Source organism: Lissotriton vulgaris, chromosome 12, assembly GCF_964263255.1.
Source record: "Lissotriton vulgaris chromosome 12, aLisVul1.2, whole genome shotgun sequence".
NCBI lineage: Eukaryota > Metazoa > Chordata > Amphibia > Caudata > Salamandridae > Lissotriton > Lissotriton vulgaris.
The window spans coordinates 298,573,512-298,593,141 of record NC_141700.1 but is presented as its reverse complement, the minus strand read 5'-3'; positions in this window follow the sequence as shown (position 1 = coordinate 298,593,141).

Genomic DNA, 19,630 nt, shown 5'->3' with positions numbered 1-19,630 from the left:
AATAAAAGCAATCACATAACATTTTACATAAAAACAGACGATTCATATATAAAAAAGAGTCAATTCATCTTCATAAATGTACTGTTAAAAATGATTAAAAAATTAAAAAGAAACCTCATACAAATGGGTAAAAAGTTAATTAAAATGAGATCACACCTCGAGATTGTCCATCAGCCGACCTTTTTGCCTTGATACGCATAGCAGCAACCAGAAAACTTGCAACTTCAAAGATCACCCTAACACTACCCAGCACTTGTAAGTACAGCAGTGCGGGACGCACTTGTGTGAAACCCGCCTCTCTCAATAGTGGAAGCAAAAACAGTTTTCTGATGTTAGAAAAATGGTCACAAAACATGATAAAAGGCATTAGTGATTGATCAGAAAAATTGTCACAGCTGCAGGGAATAGACTGGTCGGGTTTTCCCCATACTGGATAGTGGCCCAAAGAGAACTGTATAATGTTAAATCTGAATCTAACCAGAAGGTGTCGATGGAACGGGATGGTAACAATCCGTAGGTAGGGTTCAATTGCTGGAGTGGTCAGAAGCATGTAGTTTGCTCTGATGTTGGGTTTTAGAACCTCCACTGCTTCCCGTTCTTGCATGGCTAATCCCAGAAAGCTCTCCTTAATCCAGTTAACGTCGCCCTTAGGTATCAGATTTGGGGAAGTGTATAGATCTGGCCGGCCCAATCTGCACAGAGAGTTCTTGATGTATACTAACCAGGGGATTTTATTTAGTCTGTCTAGAGCCATGCACTCATTAAGGATGGTGTGATTGAGAGTGATTTCGATATTCAACCATGTTTTGGCCCAGCAGATTAATGGAGCTATTTGTATCTTGTCAGAGTTGTAACCAAGTCCTAGCTCTGAGTGTATTGAGAATACTGGGGTTGATTGGGGGACTGCTAAAATAGATCTTAAAAATTTATTCTCTATGGTCTGCAGTTTGCTTTGCGGTAGAATGTCCCATAATGATGCACCATATAATGCTATTGAAAGGCATTTGGATTTGTAGACTGTTAGAAGAGCCTCAGTGGGATGGGACCCCAGTCGTTTGGCGAAGCTCATTAGCGCTGAGGAGGATCTAGTGACAGCTATACCTTTTGCTTGAAATTGGGGGGGCCTAGGTACCCTTTTCGTCAAAAATTACACCCAGGTATGAGAATACCGGGACCCTCGATACCTCCTCACTATTACAGGTAAAGCATTTTATTTTAGCAGTCTTTGGTCGTTTGCCCACCACCATGACATGAGATTTTTTGTTGTTTACCTAGAGGTCAAGGGATTGCATAAACTCCCCGAAAGCATCAAGGAGTCTCTGCAACCCCAAGCCTGTGCGGGCTAAAAGCACTGCGTCATCCGCGTGAAGAAGGGCTGGTACCGCATAGTTACCAGCTCGCGGTATGTCTGGTGTGACCCCTTCCAGGGATTCTTCAAGAGAATTTATGTATAATGTGAACAGAAGGGGTGCAAGAATGCACCCCTCTCTGACACCACGTTTAGATCTAAAAGACTTAGTACATCCCCCTTCCTTATTTACTCTAATGGCAGTTGAAAGTCATTGGTGAAGTACAGCTAGGAAGTTCACCAATGGCGGATCTATCCCTAGATTAAACAGAATGGACCACAGCTTAGGTCGATTGACAAGGTCAAAGGCGATGTCAGGTCCATAAAGGCCAAGTATAGCAGTCGCTCCTTGGCTTGGGTATATTTACCAATCAGCATGTAAAGATTTAGGTATTGATCAAGTGTACCTCGCTTGGCCCTGAACCCATATTGTAGTTCAGAGAGGACCCCCTTCTCCTTCAGGCAGTCTCCAAGTCTCTGTAGAATGACTCTACCCAAGATCTTAACGGCAGAGTCAATCAGTGAGATCGGCCTGTAGCAGGTGGGGTCACTCCTCGAGCCTTTTCTGTATATGGGTATTATAATGGAGGTAGCCCATGATAAAGGGAACCCTGCTGTCAATGTAGAGTTAAAGACGTTTGTTAGTATTGTAGCCCAAAACTTAGGCAGAGACCTGTATACATCAGCAGGCATGCCATCTGGGCCAGGTGCCTTATTTTTTGTCATCTCCTCTATGGCCTTTAGGACCTCAACCTCATTAAAGCGTAATGGAGTAACTGGGTGCGTGGGTGCAAAACCCAGCTCTTTCATAACGCCCTCCTCACTGTCATATATCTTGCTGAAGTGATCAACCCATGCCTCGTCAGCGATCACACAGTCCGTGACCAAATTATAAGTTCCCGTAAAGGATGAGTGATTAATCGTAGCCCAGAATTTACTGCAATTTTCAATAACATCAGTTGACATAAGATTTTCCCAGGCCTCCCTCTCTATGGCCTTTCTGCGATTCGCCATCGCCATCTTGTAGCTCTTTCTTCGCCCAGCTACAAGCGTGCGATTCCTGGGAATTCGTTTTAAGGCTGACATTAGTTCCTTATCAGTTTTTGCGCAGTTAGCATCAAACCACCTAGGTTGGCTTGAAGCCTCCCGCTTTTTTTACATCTGAAATCCTCCTTAATTTGAGTACAGATGGCGACAAAAGAGCCGATGATGTCTTTATCAGCTGCCATGTCATCTGTTCAAGTTACCATGTCTGCACTCATACTTTCACTCAGGTAGTTCCTATGCACTTATAGAATGGAAAGGGGCGACCATTCGGTCCCCCCGAACGTATGGTGGAGTACCACGATCCCCCCGGGAAGCCATCTTGGGCGGGAGGCGAGTCTCGGCTGGTATGCCCGAAGCGGCGTAGCCGGGGCGCGCCTTTTTTCCCGCCCTAGAGTGGGCTGGCCTAGACACCAACGCGGCCGGCCACGCCCTCGGAGGCAGGCGGGGGCGGGTTTACGCCCGCCCTGAAGACGGATAAAAGGAGCGGAAGCCAAGAAAGCATCCTCTTGTTCCTGTGCTCTGAAGCTGCACCTCCCCGCTGCACGTGAGCTCGAGACGGAACGAAGAGCCAATTTTGAGCGTGGTAATCTTTCTTTTGTCTTACAGATATCCCGTCGGAGAATGCCCAAGAAAGTCGGAAAGCGGGTCGGTACCGAGCAGATGCTCCACATGCTCATGAAGGAGATAGCCGATCTGAAGAAAAAGGTGGAGGCTAAGGACGGGCCGAGAGTATCGAAACGGCCTTTGCAGGAAGCTGTCCCCGGTGGAAAAAGCAAGAGGCCCAGAAGGGGAGCACTTGGGGGAGACACCCCGGTTCCCGATACCCCACGTGAGGAGCCAATCCCGGTGCCGAAAGAGGGGAATCCAATTCCTGTGGTGGTCACCCCCGTGAACAGGGAGGATATGCCCCCCGAGTTAGCGGCACAATTGGCAGCGTGGTCGGGGAAAGATAGCGAGGGCGCCACGGCTGACGACGCCCGGGCAGTAATGAGGCAACTGCGGGAATCTAGGGAGGCTGCGAAGGCAACATCTTCTGTTCCCCCACAGGTTCCGGCGGCTGGAAGTACAGCAGGCCCAAGTTCGGCGACAAGCACGGGGTCTACTTCAGGTAAGCGGCCATTGCCGATTGCGGGGGAGGGGTCTGTACCTTCTCGAAGGGAGAAGATTGCCCAGCATGTCCCGCTAGAAATTAAGGAATTGATTTGGGCGGATAAGTATGTAAACATGTTTTCATTGCTTACCGACCATTACGAGATAGAGCATGTGAAGAGCCAAAAGGAGCTCATGCACCCGAGTGTTTGGCGCGCAAAAATGGCCGCCTTTAAGGTTGATGAGACCATTGGTACTTGGGGCAGAGCGTGGGGCATATTTACCTCCATCATGGGCGAGCGCAGGCCCGAGTTGCTGACCGAGTTACCCATTTATCAGTCGCGTATTATGGAGTATTCTGTGGCATATGGGGGCAATCAGTGGTTCTGCTATGACAATCTGTTTAGAAAAGCTAAGGAACACAACCCTTTGTTGACTTGGGATTGTTACGACTCCGTGTCATGGCAAAAAATGGAGAGTACAGGAATGTTGAAGGTACCATTGGTGGGATGTAACGGAGGAGAATCTTCCCGCCAAAACTCTGGGACGCCCTTTCGAACGGGTGCAGGTAATGAGTACCACTCGAAACCGAGTGGCAACACAGGAAAAAGGGGGATCTGTTGGAATTTTAACAGAGGGAAATGTACGAGGCCCCAGGGGTCATGCAAATTCAGACATGAGTCTGGGGGGTGTGGGCAGCCATCCCATCCTGAGTCCTTGTGCAGAGCCAAAACGGGTGATAACGGTGGTAAGGGAGGCGCCAAACAGGTCTGATATAGTCCGAGGGGCGCCTTTACCTACCCCGATTGATACCATGGCAATGATTCCTTGGCTCAACGAATACCCGGATCATGCTTCTGCTGGGGTGTTGCGAAACGGGTTCTCATATGGTTTCCGCATACCAGTGGGGGATTTTCAGGGTGTAGCAAACTGTAAGAATCAACTGTCGGTCTTGCAGCACGCGGCGGTGGTACAGGTAAAGATTGGGAAAGAGGTGACTCGAGGTCGTGTTGCCGGTCCATTCGATTTACCACCGATTGCTAACTTTGTTTGTTCCCCTCTAGGGGTGGTCCCCAAGAAGGACCCGGGTGAGTTTCGGCTGATACATAACTTGTCAGCCCCACGTGGTCTTTCCGTGAATGACGCGATAGACCCGGAAGTGTGTTCAGTGCGGTATGCATCTTTCGATGAGGCCGTAGCCATGTTGAATCGCCTGGGGCCCGGGGCGCTGATGGCGAAATCGGACATCGAGTCAGCGTTCCGGTTGCTCCCGGTACACCCAGACGATCAGCGTCTTCTTGGTTTCATGTTTCAGGGTCGCTATTACATGGATAGATGTATGCCAATGGGGTGCTCGATTTCATGTGCCTATTTCGAGAAGTTCAGTTGTTTTCTGCAGTGGGTATTCACAAGGAAGACAGGTTTTCAACATGTTATGCACTATCTCGATGACTTTCTGTTTTTGGGGGCAGCCGGGGATCCTGAGTGTGGACAGGCTTTACATGAATTTTGTGTCTTAATGAATGGATTTGGGGTGCCATTGGCACCAGGTAAGACTGTGGGTCCCTCGACCTTGATCGAGTTTCTGGGGATCGAGCTCGACTCGGTGGAAGGTTGTTTTCGATTACCCAAAGAAAAAGTGTTGAAATTCAGATTGTCCCTTGAGACATGTATTCGTGCAACAAAAGTAAACCTGCATCAATTGCAACAGGTGGTGGGTCAGTTGAATTTTGCCCTAAGAGTGATACCAATGGCGCGCCCCTTTTCCCGCTCGATCGCACAAGCCATGGTCGGCCTGAAGGAAGGACATCACCGCACGAGACTCTCGGCAGAGGTTCGCCAGGACATGCGCATTTGGTTGGCATTTCTGGCGGATTTCAATGGTCGAATTGTCTGGAACAAACCAGCGGTGTCCTCCGAGGAGCTGGGCCTTTGGACAGATTCGGCGGGGAGTATAGGTTTTGGTGCCATATTTGGTACACAATGGTCGGCTCAAAAATGGCCGTCTTGGTGGCATGAGTGCGGGTTGACGAGTAACATTGCTTTTCTCGAACTTTTTCCTATTTTGGTGGCCCTGAAAACGTGGCCTGGGGGTTTCCGTGATCACTCTGTGGTGTTCTGGTCTGATAACATGACCGTGGTGGAGTGTATCAATAGTCAGGCAGCACGATGCAGATTGATTCTGAGACTGCTCAAGGAAATTGTGTTGTTATGCATGCAACTGAATGTACTGTTTAGGGCGAGACATGTGCCGGGGGTGATGAACCAAGCGGCTGATGCGCTTTCTCGTTTCCGTATGCAGGCCTTCTGGGGTTTTCTGCCCACAGCGGACCCGGTGGCGTCACCCTTTCCCGAAGCTCTCTGGTCTCTCGGTGCCCCGAACTACAAAACCTCAAGGGAGAGAGCTTAGCACCCAGGACGAGGAAGGCATATGAAGGGGCGTTCCGTTCCTATTGGGCCTTTTTGGGTACTGCTAGGGGGGAGCTTTGGGGTCAGGAAGAGTTTGTAGTGAAATTCCTGCTCTCTTTACATCAGGCAGGCAAATCAGTAGCTACGGCCCAGAGGCATCGGGCCGCCATTTCCTTTATGGCAAAGGCTCATGGGATCCAGGACCCGACAGCGTCTTTCGTTGTGCAGAAAGCGCTACGTGGGTGGCAACGCCTTGAGGGTCGCAGAGTAGATGAAAGGCACCCGATAGGTCTGGATAGGCTGACCCAGTTATGGTCCGTACTCCCGGCAACGTGTTCATCCCAGTACGAAGCAGTGTTGTTCCGAGCCGCATTTGCACTAGCATTCCATGGGGCTATGCGGGTAAGCGAATTGGTGGCGAAGAACAAGCGGGATACGATGGGGGGACTGTGCCGGGAGCACATTCAGGTCAGGGGGGAGACGATGACGGTCTCGTTTGTTAGGTCCAAATCCGATCAGGGTGCAATCAGGGACTGCGTAATCATTCAGAGGATCCCCGGTTCTTCCATGTGCCCTGTGGTGTGCGTAGAGCAATATTTAGCGCAGAGGGTGGCAGCATGGGGGGGGACCTTCTTGAGACACGCTGACGCCACCCGACTGACAAGGTTTCAGTTCCAGAGGGTGCTTGCGATGTCTATTTCGGCCGCGGGCTTGAACCCCAGCGAGTTCGGGACCCATTCCTTTCGGATAGGGGCTGCTACTGAGGCTACAGCCAGGGGTCTGAGTGTGGAGCAAGTAAAACGTGTGGGGCGTTGGTCCTCTAACTGTTATAAAAGGTATGTGCGGTTGCACATGTTGTGAAGCTCTAATGATATACTCACGCTTCTTGTCTCTGTTTGATTTTCAGTTACGCAAGCTTACGAAGCGGGGCGGACTGTACAGTCGACCCGACTCCTGGGGACCAGCGGTCAGATATCACCGTCTGCGAATAAGGAGGTGTGGGTCGTGGGCCACTCATATGTGAGGCGTGCCGCGGACGTATTCAAAGCAGGTGATATGAGTCACGTGGCTGGGGAATACGGGTACAGGGTGTCCTTCTACGGAAAGGGCGGGCTCGGTATTGACCAGTTTCAATTCTTTTTTGAGGGTTTGTTAGAGCGGACGAGGTCACCGCCGTCTATAATCATAGTCCATCTTGGGGGTAACGATCTGGTGGCCACTGGTAGACGACTTCTTCTCGAGGCAATGCTTTCCACAATAAGTTGGTTGGCAAGAAGAGTTCCAGGGTGCACAATTGCATGGTCCCATATGATCCCACGAAAAGTGTGGCGGGGGGCTATTTCGGTTACTGCATTGAATCACTCAGTGAGGAAGATAAATAACAAAGTGAGTAGATTGTTTCGTTCAAATACACTGCATTCTGTTTCGCATGGTTGTATCAAAGGGGACAGTATGTATTTGGGGGACGGTGTTCATTTGTCCCGGGTGGGGAACGAGTTACTCATAGGAGACTTCATAGCCTGGTTAAGGAGTTTACAGGATGACCTTTAGGTAGGAGTGTTTTGTGGGGGGTCCGGATAGCCGGTCAACTATCCGGCCTGTGGCGGTAAGGTCATGATCGGTGAGCAGTAATTCGAAGATCCCTATGAGGGGGCGTCACCCATTACGGATGGGAGCGCTCGGGGGAGGTGGCCAATTGGCCCCTCAATGGGGAGGCGGTCCTGTCTAAGGAGAGGCCGCCGGAAGGAAAGGAAAGGTGGTCAAGGCCCCTTCCTGGATAGGAGGGGCTACGGCCCCTCCTGGGGAATTTCCCGGGGCCAGGACATCTGCAACGGCAGATGGGTAAGTTGTGTGGGGTGCGGGAGGGGGTTTACGCTACCTTTTAGACACCTCACACGAGTCCTCGAACGACCGTTAAATGGCGTCGAGTTTATTGGGGCCCCCGTCAAGTACAAAGGGAAATTGGTAGATGCACTTGAGGTAAGCCTCTGTGCGGTCGCTCCTCTCACAAGTGAAGGGGGTATTTCTGGTTTAGGGATCTGACACCGGTTACGACCTTGCCGTTGGCCCTTAACGTTAGGATGTACAATTTCAAGTCAAATGTTTTGTAGGATGTTAGTTCGGCTAGGAGAACCTTTGTATTAGAGATCTGTTAAGGTTAGCCAAACATCGTAATGTGGAAATGAAATTGTACATAATATGAAACTGTTATTTTAATGTTTATTTTTGTTTCATATTTTAATAAATACGTCCGGGAAGGGTAACTCCCTTCCCGCCTTCCAAAAGTTCAAGAACTGTTTCCGGTTTCCCAATTCTTGGGGATGATTGTGTTGAGAGGGGGTGGCGGGTATCTCAGCCATATGGAAAGGGGCGACCATTCGGTCCCCCCGAACGTATGGTGGAGTACCACGATCCCCCCGGGAAGCCATCTTGGGCGGGAGGCAAGTCTCGGCTGGTATGCCCGAAGCGGCGTAGCCGGGGCGCGCCTTTTTTCCCGCCCTAGAGTGGGCTGGCCTAGACACCAACGCGGCCGGCCACGCCCTCGGAGGCAGGCGGGGGCGGGTTTACGCCCGCCCTGAAGACGGATAAAAGGAGCGGAAGCCAAGAAAGCATCCTCTTGTTCCTGTGCTCTGAAGCTGCACCTCCCCGCTGCACGTGAGCTCGAGACGGAACGAAGAGCCAATTTTGACCCACCCACCAGCCCCTGAGGACAGCGATTCATTGTGAATACAGTTGATATAGTATCTTTTTTGTTTTCTCTGTTTTCTTACAGGTTGTGATGATTGTCGTGAAATTTCTTAAAATGCAATAAAGATTGGTTATTTCAGTATGTTTTGCAAATAAAGTAATTTGTAACAAGGATTGATCAGTATTTACGCTTGGTAATAAGTGATGTTTGCTGTGTAATCTTAGTAACTTAGGTAGAATTGTCGTATTTATTTTGGTCGGGCGGTAAGGTCATGATCGGTGAGCAGTAATTCGAAGATCCCTATGAGGGAGCGTCACCCATTACGGATGGGAGCGCTCGGGGGAGGTGGCCAATTGGCCCCTCAACGGGGAGGCGGTCCTGTCTAAGGAGAGGCCGCCGGAAGGAAAGGAAAGGTGGTCAAGGTCCCTTCCTGGATAGGAGGGGCTACGGCCCCTCCTGGGGAATTTCCCGGGGCCAGGACATCTGCGATGGCAGATGGGTAAGTTGTGTGGGGTGCGGGAGGGGGTTTACGCTACCTTTTAGACACCTCACACGAGTCCTCGAACGACCGTTAAATGGCGTCGAGTTTATTGGGACCCCCGTCAAGTACAAAGGGAAATTGGTAGATGCACTTGAGGTACGCCTCTGTGCGGTCGCTCCTCTCACAAGTGAAGGGGGTATTTCTGGTTTAGGGATCTGACACCGGTTACGACCTTGCCGTTGGCCCTTAACGTTAGGATGTACAATTTCAAGTCAAATGTTTTGTAGGATGTTAGTTCGGCTAGGAGAACCTTTGTATTAGAGATCTGTTAAGGTTAGCCAAACATCGTAATGTGGAAATGAAATTGTACATAATATGAAACTGTTATTTTAATGTTTATTTTTGTTTCATATTTTAATAAATACGGCCGGGAAGGGTAACTCCCTTCCCGCCTTCCAAAAGTTCAAGAACTGTTTCCGGTTTCCCAATTCTTGGGGATGATTGTGTTGAGAGGGGGTGGCGGGTATCTCAGCCATATCACCCAAGCACTACCCCTACAGTTATTCAATTAGAAAGACACAACCCATGTACTATTGCAATCACTGTGGTACTACTATTGCACTCAACGATTCACTGAGGCAGAACGTATGCACTCATCTATTCACTCAAGCACTACCCATGCAGTCATCCAATGACCCAGGGATTACTCTTGAAGTCATTCTTTTACTCAGGCACCACCCACACACTGATCTAAGCACCCACTTATTACCTTTGCACTCAGGCACTCGCGATGTACTCTTCCAATTACCCAGGCAGTAACCCTGCACTTATGTAATCACCCAGGCACTGCCATGCACTCATAAAATCACTCAGGCACCACTCTTGCACCACTCAATCATTCACTCAGGCACTACCTATGCACTCATCTAATGATTCATGCATTACCCCAGTAAGCATCCTTGCACACAGGCATTACCCATACACTTATTGAATCACCCAGGCACTACTTCTCCAGTTATGCAATCACGCGGGCACTACCCGTGCAGTCATGCAATCGCTCAGGCACTACTCTTGCACTCAACCATTCACTCAGGCCGTACATGTGCACTCAGCCATTCCCTCAAAGACTACGCATGCACTCATGCAATGACTCATGCACTACCCAAGCACTCATCCAATGACTCAGACATTACTCTTGCAGTCATCCTTTTACTCAGGTAGTACCCATGCACTGATCTAAGCACCCAGTCATTACCCTTGCACTCACAAACTCACTCAGGCACTACCCATGCACTCACCAAATCACCCAGGCAGTACACCTGCACTTATGCAATCACTCCTGCACTGCCCATGCACTCAAGCAATTACTCAGGCACTACTGTTGCACTCAAGCATTCACTCAGGCAAAACCTATGCACTCATCCATTCACACAGGCACTACTCTTGCACTCGACCATTCATTAAAACTCTGCTCCTTTACTCTTCCAATCACTCAGAAACTACATACACACGAATGCATCACACAGACACTATCTATTGACTCATGAATTCATACAACATATAGCTTTTCTTTTTTAAACCAGAATATTTGGTTCCGTAAGAACAGTTTTTTCTTCTTTTTGAAAAACTATTTTATATATTTTTTTGTTTTTAAAACAATTTTGTAGTTTTTTTGCTGTTTTTTACAGTTTAAATTTTAACAATTAAAAAAACAAGCACAACACAGTGTGCGCAACTGCAGGAACAAAAATAAAAAAGTAACAATGATGAGCATTTAAAGTGTCCAGATTTGTTTGAACAACACACTTAAACAGTTTTGCACTTTAGACATAACAGTGCAATTTGGTGCTATGCTCTTCACCTTGTCACCAGTTTGGGTATTTGATGACTGCGCCCCTTCTCATTCATCAGCTAGAAGATGCACAACTCAACCAGATTTTAAATTAATCAATAAACTGGCTAGTTAAAGGATGCACGAATCGTCTTAGACGCACGGCAGCCTTTTTGATATTTACAGCGTTCTGAATGAGAGGTGGGACACTTAACTAGTGCTCCTGGAGATAGCACCAACCTGGGCGGGTCCACCTTTACTTCGGTTGTGGTTGTTTATATGAGACCTACATTTACCCCAGGTCTCCACTTTACCCCCTAGTTGATAGATACAACCGCTACCTCCAAATTTCTTCACAGCATTTAGTGCACAAGGTACGTATGGATAGGAACGTTTACCTCCTTAAATACCTATGACTAGTTGGGTATTGATTATCAACCTTACCCGCAGATTCTGCCTTTGACGGATCCACTGCTGAGGGTGTTGGCTGACGCCCTCCCTCCCCAGACGATTGTTAAAAAGCAGGAAAACCTTCAAAACCTTCAGGTGAGCGACGCCAGACTTGGCACTGACTCACGGTTTTAGAACCCTGATCACACACCCAGAACTAAAATAAACCCTTATTCCTCCCCAGGTTGTCCCCTGTTGTTTGTCCTGATGAAGACCCGATATGGTTGCCAGAAAGCCTGCACCTTTTACTAGGGTCAAAACGTCGACGTTGTGTTACCTACCTGTCCATACTAAGTTTCAACCAAAAAAGAAAAAATATACGTGTTTGTTGGAACTATTGATTTCAAATTATGGATTGATACATATGTATATCTTTATATGTTATTGTGTCACCACACAGTCATTACTTGTCACTATCACTCACTTGAGCACCTTATTGTAATTGTGATATCTATGTTATTAATGTTTTGGACAACCCGTGTTCAGTTCTGTCTATGATTAACACATATAATTTAATCAAAAGGAGACTAGCTCATGTATTACGAAATTAACAAAAGTAAGAGACTCTAGTATGTTTCGTTAGGGGTTAGGAACACCTGGTAAGTGTGCTCATGAAGCCCTCACCCACCAACCTAGTTGGTGGCATGCTTCATCATCGGGCCCACCCAGTGACACCTAGCGTGTCCCAGGTGTGCTTCGACGCCTGATTACAGCGGAGCAGGTATGTCGCTGAGTGTGCAGTGAAGAGTGTTATGGAGGTGATTTTAAAACGGCTTGACGGGGGTCCCAGTACCCAAAGGTAAATTAAACTTTAATACCTGGGCCACCGTCAGCGGTTAAAAATAAGGCTGTTGGATGTTAGAGGCGAGTTACAACCTCCCACATCCAGTGGTGGGTCAACATGTTTCAGCCAGTGCCTTATGAATATGCTGGCTTTCTTGAGGACCTAAGTAAAAAATGTGTATGTGATTAAACTAGTGGGTGTGTAATTCAGACTATGTGTATATACGCCCTAAAGTGTTTTTCTATGTGTGAGAGGGGGATTCCCTTCTAGCAGTTTTTGCTCCAAGGTTGAGAAGTGGCAAGGGGTTGACCAGCTTTTCTGGGTGGAGCCGCTCTGGACCTGTAGTGCCTCCTTCGCATACCGGTATGCGAAGGAGGCACTACAGGTCCAGAGCGGCTTGGCGGGGGTCCCAGTACCCTTTGGGTACTGGGACCCCCGCCAAGCTGTTTTAAAATCACCTCCATAACACTCTTCACTGCACACTCAGCGACATACCTGCTCCGCTGTAATCAGGCGTCGGAGCACACCCGGGACACGCTAGGTGTCACTGGGTGGGCCCGATGATTAAGCATGCCACCAACTAGGTTGGTGGGTGAGGGCTTCATGAGCACCCTTACCAGGTGTTCCTAACCCCTAACAAAACATACCAGAGTCTCTTACATTTGTTAATTTCGTAATACATGAGCTAGTCTCCTTTTGATTAAATTATATATAAACCCTGGGGATAAGGACTAGCTTTCTGGTCCTCTCTCTCTCTCTTGATACGCAATCATTATGATTAACACATGCCTGGTTTTCAAAATAAGAAAAAATTTGCGAAAATCAAAACTTTGGTGTGTATGTTTTCTCCTTTTCATTTTCAAAAGGTTATGTTGTCTCTCCCTTTCCAAACAATGTAAAAAGTATTTCCAAGAATATTATTGTGAAATATAAACAAAGGGCTATATATAAATATTTGAATCTGACAAAGAAATTAGTGTATTCTCAACAGAACCATTGTTTTTGTATATATCTTAGAACCCAGGTTCTGAGGGTCACTGGGCCACCCCATTCGATTTAATGGGCCTTCTCATTCATCAGCACTCTTCAGTCTTGCCAGTTCGGCTCGGGTGATGTCGTTTCCATGCATCGTCCTCAAATGTTTGCACATTGAGGACGTGCCGCAACAATATTTGCGCTCGGAGCCCTGAGACAGCACCTTCTGACATACTTTGCATGTCACCTTTTGAGCATTTACCTTTTCTATTCCTTCTGGAATTGTAAAGAACTCCCAAATAATGCTCTCCTTTTTCTTTCTTGGGGGTTCATCCTCTTCTTCGAGAAAGGTCTGCTCCTCCTCTTCTTGCAGGTCTCTTGATGTTGCCATTTTTATAGATGTAAAATAAAATATAAAAAACACCAACCCTCCTGCAAAATAGCTGGTCTTAGAATGAGAGTGACCGTTGGTGACCACACCCTAAAGAAGAAAAAAGAGGGAGGGATCCAGCAAGTTTAATGATGACATGTTGTTTGACCAATCAAACCTCTTTTTTATGTGTCACATGAGCTGCTCGGCTCCTACAGGGTGCCACCGCGTACTGGACGCGATTCCATTGTTTTTTTATTTTACATTTGAACAACATTAGGTTGTAGGTTTTAATATTTCAATTGCAAATGACTGTACCTCCTCATTTAAATAACAGTAAATAAATATACATTTATATACAATATAATTTTTTTTAAAACCGATAGATTTGTGTCCCATACACAAATCCGGAAGTTGCAAACTTCTCGGACGTACCGCGATTCCTGAAATTACTATTAAAAAAACGTTTAATCATTGATCAATATAAAAGTTTAGAAACTATCTTAATAAACCTCTAACCTTGAACTTAATATTATTATTGTCTATATATATATGAAAAATATATATGTGAAAATGAAAAATCACGCAGGAGCTGCGTTTTATACGCTGATCTGGAACTAACGGTTGGCAATGTGCAGGGATTTGCGTCCGGTACACGACTCCATGTTTTTATTTTTAAAAAAAATATATAAATATATATATATATATATATATATATATATATATATATATACACATATTTTATAAATGTGTGTGTATATATATTTATTTGTTTAAAGTAAATATTTTAAAATATGTACAACTGTAATTAAAAAAAGTTCAATCATTTAAAAAATATTTATTACATATTTATATTTTAAATATTTACACATACATATATATAAAAATAAATATATGAATAAAAACCATAGGTTATAGACCATATATAGTTAGGAATTACCATTTACAAAACCTTGAAAATTCACTGAAAAAACCATAGGTTATAGACGATTATATAGTTGGGAATTATCATTTACAAAACCTTATTTTACTCACACAAAACCATTGAAATTCGCACATATAGTTAGTTGCACTAACTATATATCGCGCACCCGCAATCCACTGCTGATCATGTCACATATTACATCATTCATGGCATGGTCAGTGACATCACTGATGACATCACTGATGACATCTCAAATGACATCACTGATGACATCACTGATGACAACATCCAGTGACTGTATGTTTCTGTAAAGTTAATATATGTCTTACATATTGAAGAATGAGTGGATGTATAAGTGTCTGGATGAAGGATTTAGTAGGTGCATGACTGACTGTATGAGTGAGTGATTAAATGTGTCTCACTGAGTGCATGGGTTAGTGACTAAACTGTCTTAATTTGTGCATCATTATGTCTGTTGATCAGTAAACTGCTGCATGTGTTGATCAGTAGCTATATGAGTAACTATATGGGTTATTTATTGGTTGCCCAAGTATTTGTATGGGAGACTGAGTGTGTGTGTATGGGTGGCTGGGAGGTGTGTGACTCTGTGCATAGATGTGTGAACAGTTGATTCACTAGATGTATGGGTTCAAAAGTGCATGTGGAAGCAGCTGTATGGGCGGTTGACTGTGTGCAGAGAGTGTATTGGTGAGTGAATGGATATCTTAGTGGTACATGTCAAAGTAAGTACATATGTAAAACACAGTACATGTGAGAGTTGACATATATAAATAACTGTGCATAAGAGCCAGTGAATGTGTGAGTGGCTGTATGGATCATTGTAAACTTGTATCAGGGATTGTATAAGAGAGTAAATATGTGTTAGTATATGTTTGAATAAGTAAGGTGTGTATAACTGAATAGTTGAGGAAATGGAGGTGTGATTGATTTTTTGCATGACTGACTAGATGTGTGAGTAACTCAATGGATGAGTGACAGTCTGTGAGTGTCTGTTTACACTGATTGTATCTAAGGTTATATTAGCATCTGAAGAGGTTTATCGTATTATCACATGAATGATATCATCAGTGATGTGATAAGTAATGTCAAATGAGATGTCATCAGTGATGTCATTTGAGATGTCATCAGTGATGTCACTGACCTTGTCATGAATGATGTAATATGTGACATGATCAGCAGTGGATTGCGGGTGCGTGATATATAGTTAGTGCAACTAACTATATATGCGAATTTCAATGGTTGTGTGTGAGTAAAATAAGGTTTTGTAAATGCTAATTCCTAACTATATATGGTCTATAATCTATGGTTTTTTCAGTGAATTTTCCAGGTTTTGTAAATGCTAATTCCTAACTATATATGGTCTATAACCTATGGTTTTTTCAGTGAATTTCAATGGTTTTTTAATAGCAAATATCAAAAGCTGTAAAATGTGCTTCAATTTGTTCCGCGACCCAGTCCGCGAACCGGTAAACCTTCCGTTAGCGCAAGTACCGCGTTAGAAAGCAACATCGTGACGCGTCGCATAAGCGCGACGTATCACATTACTGCATAATGCGTCTTATGACGCGCCGCGTTAGCGCACCCGGAAGCGCTCCGGAACCCGAACCAAGGAGCGAAACGCAGCACCCCGGAAATGTTCCGAGGCGCGGCGCGGAGCGCGTAACGTAAGCATAACAGGTCATGTGACTAGTTTATAAAACTTTTCATTGGTTCATTTTACTTTTAGTTTCCTAATGATGGAAGGCTTGGTCATATGACTTAAAATTAACACTTTTCATTGGTTTAGAACATTTTTTTTTCCCAAATGATGAAAGTCCCACCTTTTTTCCTTACTCTGACTTTCATTTTTATGAGAGAAAGACCTGTTTCTGCTTGTTCAGTCATGGCATCTGTAGTAGCTGCAGCTGGTGGACCCCCAGCACCACCACCACCTCCAAGGAAGAGAGGACCACCTCCTCAGGTCGTCCTCCAACAAGAGGAGGAAGAAGAGGAAGAAGAGGAAGAGGAGCAAGGGACAGGGAGGTTTTTAAAAGAACAGCCAAGGAGGTCCCATATAAAAGAAAATTTTATTTGGCAATTTTTTTCATTTCCCCCACATCAAAAAAAGGTAAATGCCCGGTACGTTACCTGCCTGATCTGCCACGATGAACTGTCCAGAGGAACCAAAAGAAAATACAGTTATGGTGATTATACCATGCATCGCCATATGGAGAGGTGGCACCCGATAAATTACAGTGCTGCCCAAATACGTGATTTGGTGGATAACCCCCGACCTGCCAGTACATCCACCAATGAAGTGGCAGTGACGGGATCAGAGGCAAGGGAAACGGTCCCAAATCTACAAAAGAACTTTGGCCAAATGAAATTAACCTGTTTAACTTGCTGCAAATTAATTTCCTGTGGAGAGAGGGGTGTAACTCTAATCAATAGAGCTTTTGAACATCATCAATGTACAAAACATCCCAGAAAATAAATTTTCTTTTTTTTTGTTGCTCCTGTTGAGCCCTTTCTAATGAATCATTTTTGTTTCCCCCCCAAAAAAACCAAAAACAATATAAAACAACAAAAATAATTAAAAAAAGTTCTTTTCAGAACTACCTTCCCTTTATAAAAAATTGCTAGAATGTTTAGCACTCTAGCAACCTCTATTTCTTTTGTTTCGCTTCCCGGTTCGCGCGCCGGTACGCGAACCGGAAGCGAACTAAAAAAATTTTTTTTTTAAAAAAAAGAAGAGTAAGTAAACAGAGAGTAATGTTAAAAGAAAGACAAACAGAGGGAGTAACACACAGTTACTGTTGAAAGAGGGACTGAGAAAAGGAGTGGAAATAGTAGTATAAGTAAGTAATAGAAAAAGAAATGAGGGAAGTAGCAAAGGCAGGAAACTGAAGGTTAAAGAAATGAAGCAGTGGAACTAATAAAAGTTAAATTTGATAGAGATGTAACGTAAAGAGTACTAAACACTTACCTTATAATTGTCGTTAATTTAGTAAATTGTAATTTTTATACTTTTAATCTGTGTAAGAAAGAACAAAAATTTTTAAATTAATAGAAGGTAGTAAAAAAAGAGTGAGCATGAGACAAGATGAATACATATTATAAATCACAATTAAAAGTACAAAATTAATTATACATATTTAATGGTTTATTTTGGCTGTTCTCTGAATATATCAAATTTCACTGAAAACAGTGAGTTGAAGGTATTCATTATATAACAGCGGGGGAAAAAAACCACAATCAAAATGATTGTGTTTAAAAAACCCTTAAAATATAATCAATCTGAAATAAGAACTCCTCAAAAGTAACTTACTTTCTATGACGTCAAAGGATGTCCTATGAACAGCTTATACTCTGTTGTGCTGTTACTATTTTCTGCCCGCCACTTTCTGAAAGATAAACTCCATCGTTTTAAGAAAAATGAGACATACAAAGCAATTTAAAACAGCACACTAAATTACAGCAACACCTAGAATCATTATAGTCCAGTTACCTACCCTAAATTCTCACTTCAGAAAACAAGTCAAAAGGCAACATTGCTTCATACTCAATTGGTAATGTTTGCTGAATGACTAGCCTTTTTTTATTTCAAATAAGCTGTGTAATATCCTGATGTTGTCAAAGGACCATCTTAATATATAATAGCTGCAGTTGCAAATGTTCTTCCTGAAATCGTTGACTGTGTAGCCAAAACATTTTTAATTAGACTTAACAACTTTTTTTCATCCAGTTTATGTAGTTGAAATTGTAAAATGACATTTCACCCATACGTTTCCATAAATAATATGGACAGCATTGCAGACTTACATTTCCTCTACTCCTTCTTTTGATCTGCTGCTTGAATTAGCTTATAAACACAAACAGTTTTCGCTCTGTACTACACTTATCCACAAGGTCATATAGAGTAGGAGCCATTAGAACCTCTTGAAATTCCTCAGAACAAATCCCAAGATTCCTTTCCTAAATTTTTGGTTGTAAGAACACCAGGTAAGAATTTTGAAGGTGGAAAGGCAATCTTTTTTTAAAAGTTAAAACAGAATCATTGCAGAATGACCAGCCGTTTCCAGATTTTAAATAAGCTGTGTAATGTCCTGAAGTAGTTGAAGGACCGTCATGATATATAATTGCTGTAGTTACAAAAGTCCTTCCTGATATTGACAACTGCGAAGCCACAAAATTATTAATTAAAGTTGTCAATTTAGTTCCATCAGGCCTACATCGTTGGAACATTAAAATGACATACTGGCCATAACTTTGTATAATTAACGTGGACAGCATTGCAGACTTACATTGGCTACACTCCATGTTTTGATCGGCTGCCTCTACTAGCTTATTGAAGGATACTGATTTACTGTCAGGCAAAGTAAAATATATAAATCTTTCTGAGTCTACACTAGTAGTACTTGATAGCCTACAGTTTTCGCAATCATGCTGCCATTGATAAGAAAGGCCAAACAGATAATCTACATCTACACCTTCATCTTGCAATACATCAAGCATATACATTAAAAACTCCTGACAATCCTGCTGAATATTTTGAGAGAATGGTTTTTGACCTGAACATTCGTCTAACAGATAACGAATTTCAGACACACTTTCTACTCTTGTTCTATCAGCGCTACATTTCTCTAACACAGAATTCAACAAACAGCATAAACTTTGTTCCGAATTGATCACAATCTGTTCTTTTAAAGTCTCTAGTGAAAAGAGAACATTAACCACTACATTAGCATAGCAGTTGACACCAGAACTATTTTCAAATTGAAAACCAACAACATCTTCAACAGAATTCATTTTATTTCTGCTTACAATTTTCGGTTCATCGACATTTGGTCTTTTTGCTACAACCTCCCTACTATTACTGATATTTCTTCGTTTCCGGCCTACCACACGTTTCTCAAACAAAGGATATTGAGGCAAATCTGGCGCATACTCTCTTCTTAACCTATTGTATTCCTTAACACAATCTAGATCCGCACAAATGTTTGTGACATCACAGTCAATCAAGTACAATCCCGATAAAGTTCTGACTCGTGACAATGCTACATAAGCCATACCCTCTTTGAACACAGAACTGCCAATATTCACTAAAGCAGTGCCTACACTTAAACCTTGCGATTTATGAATTGTCACCGCATATGCCAAGCAAACAGGAAACTGCTTACGGCGAACATATAAGTCTTTTACAAGCAAAAACCTAGTTGTGCAACAACCAAT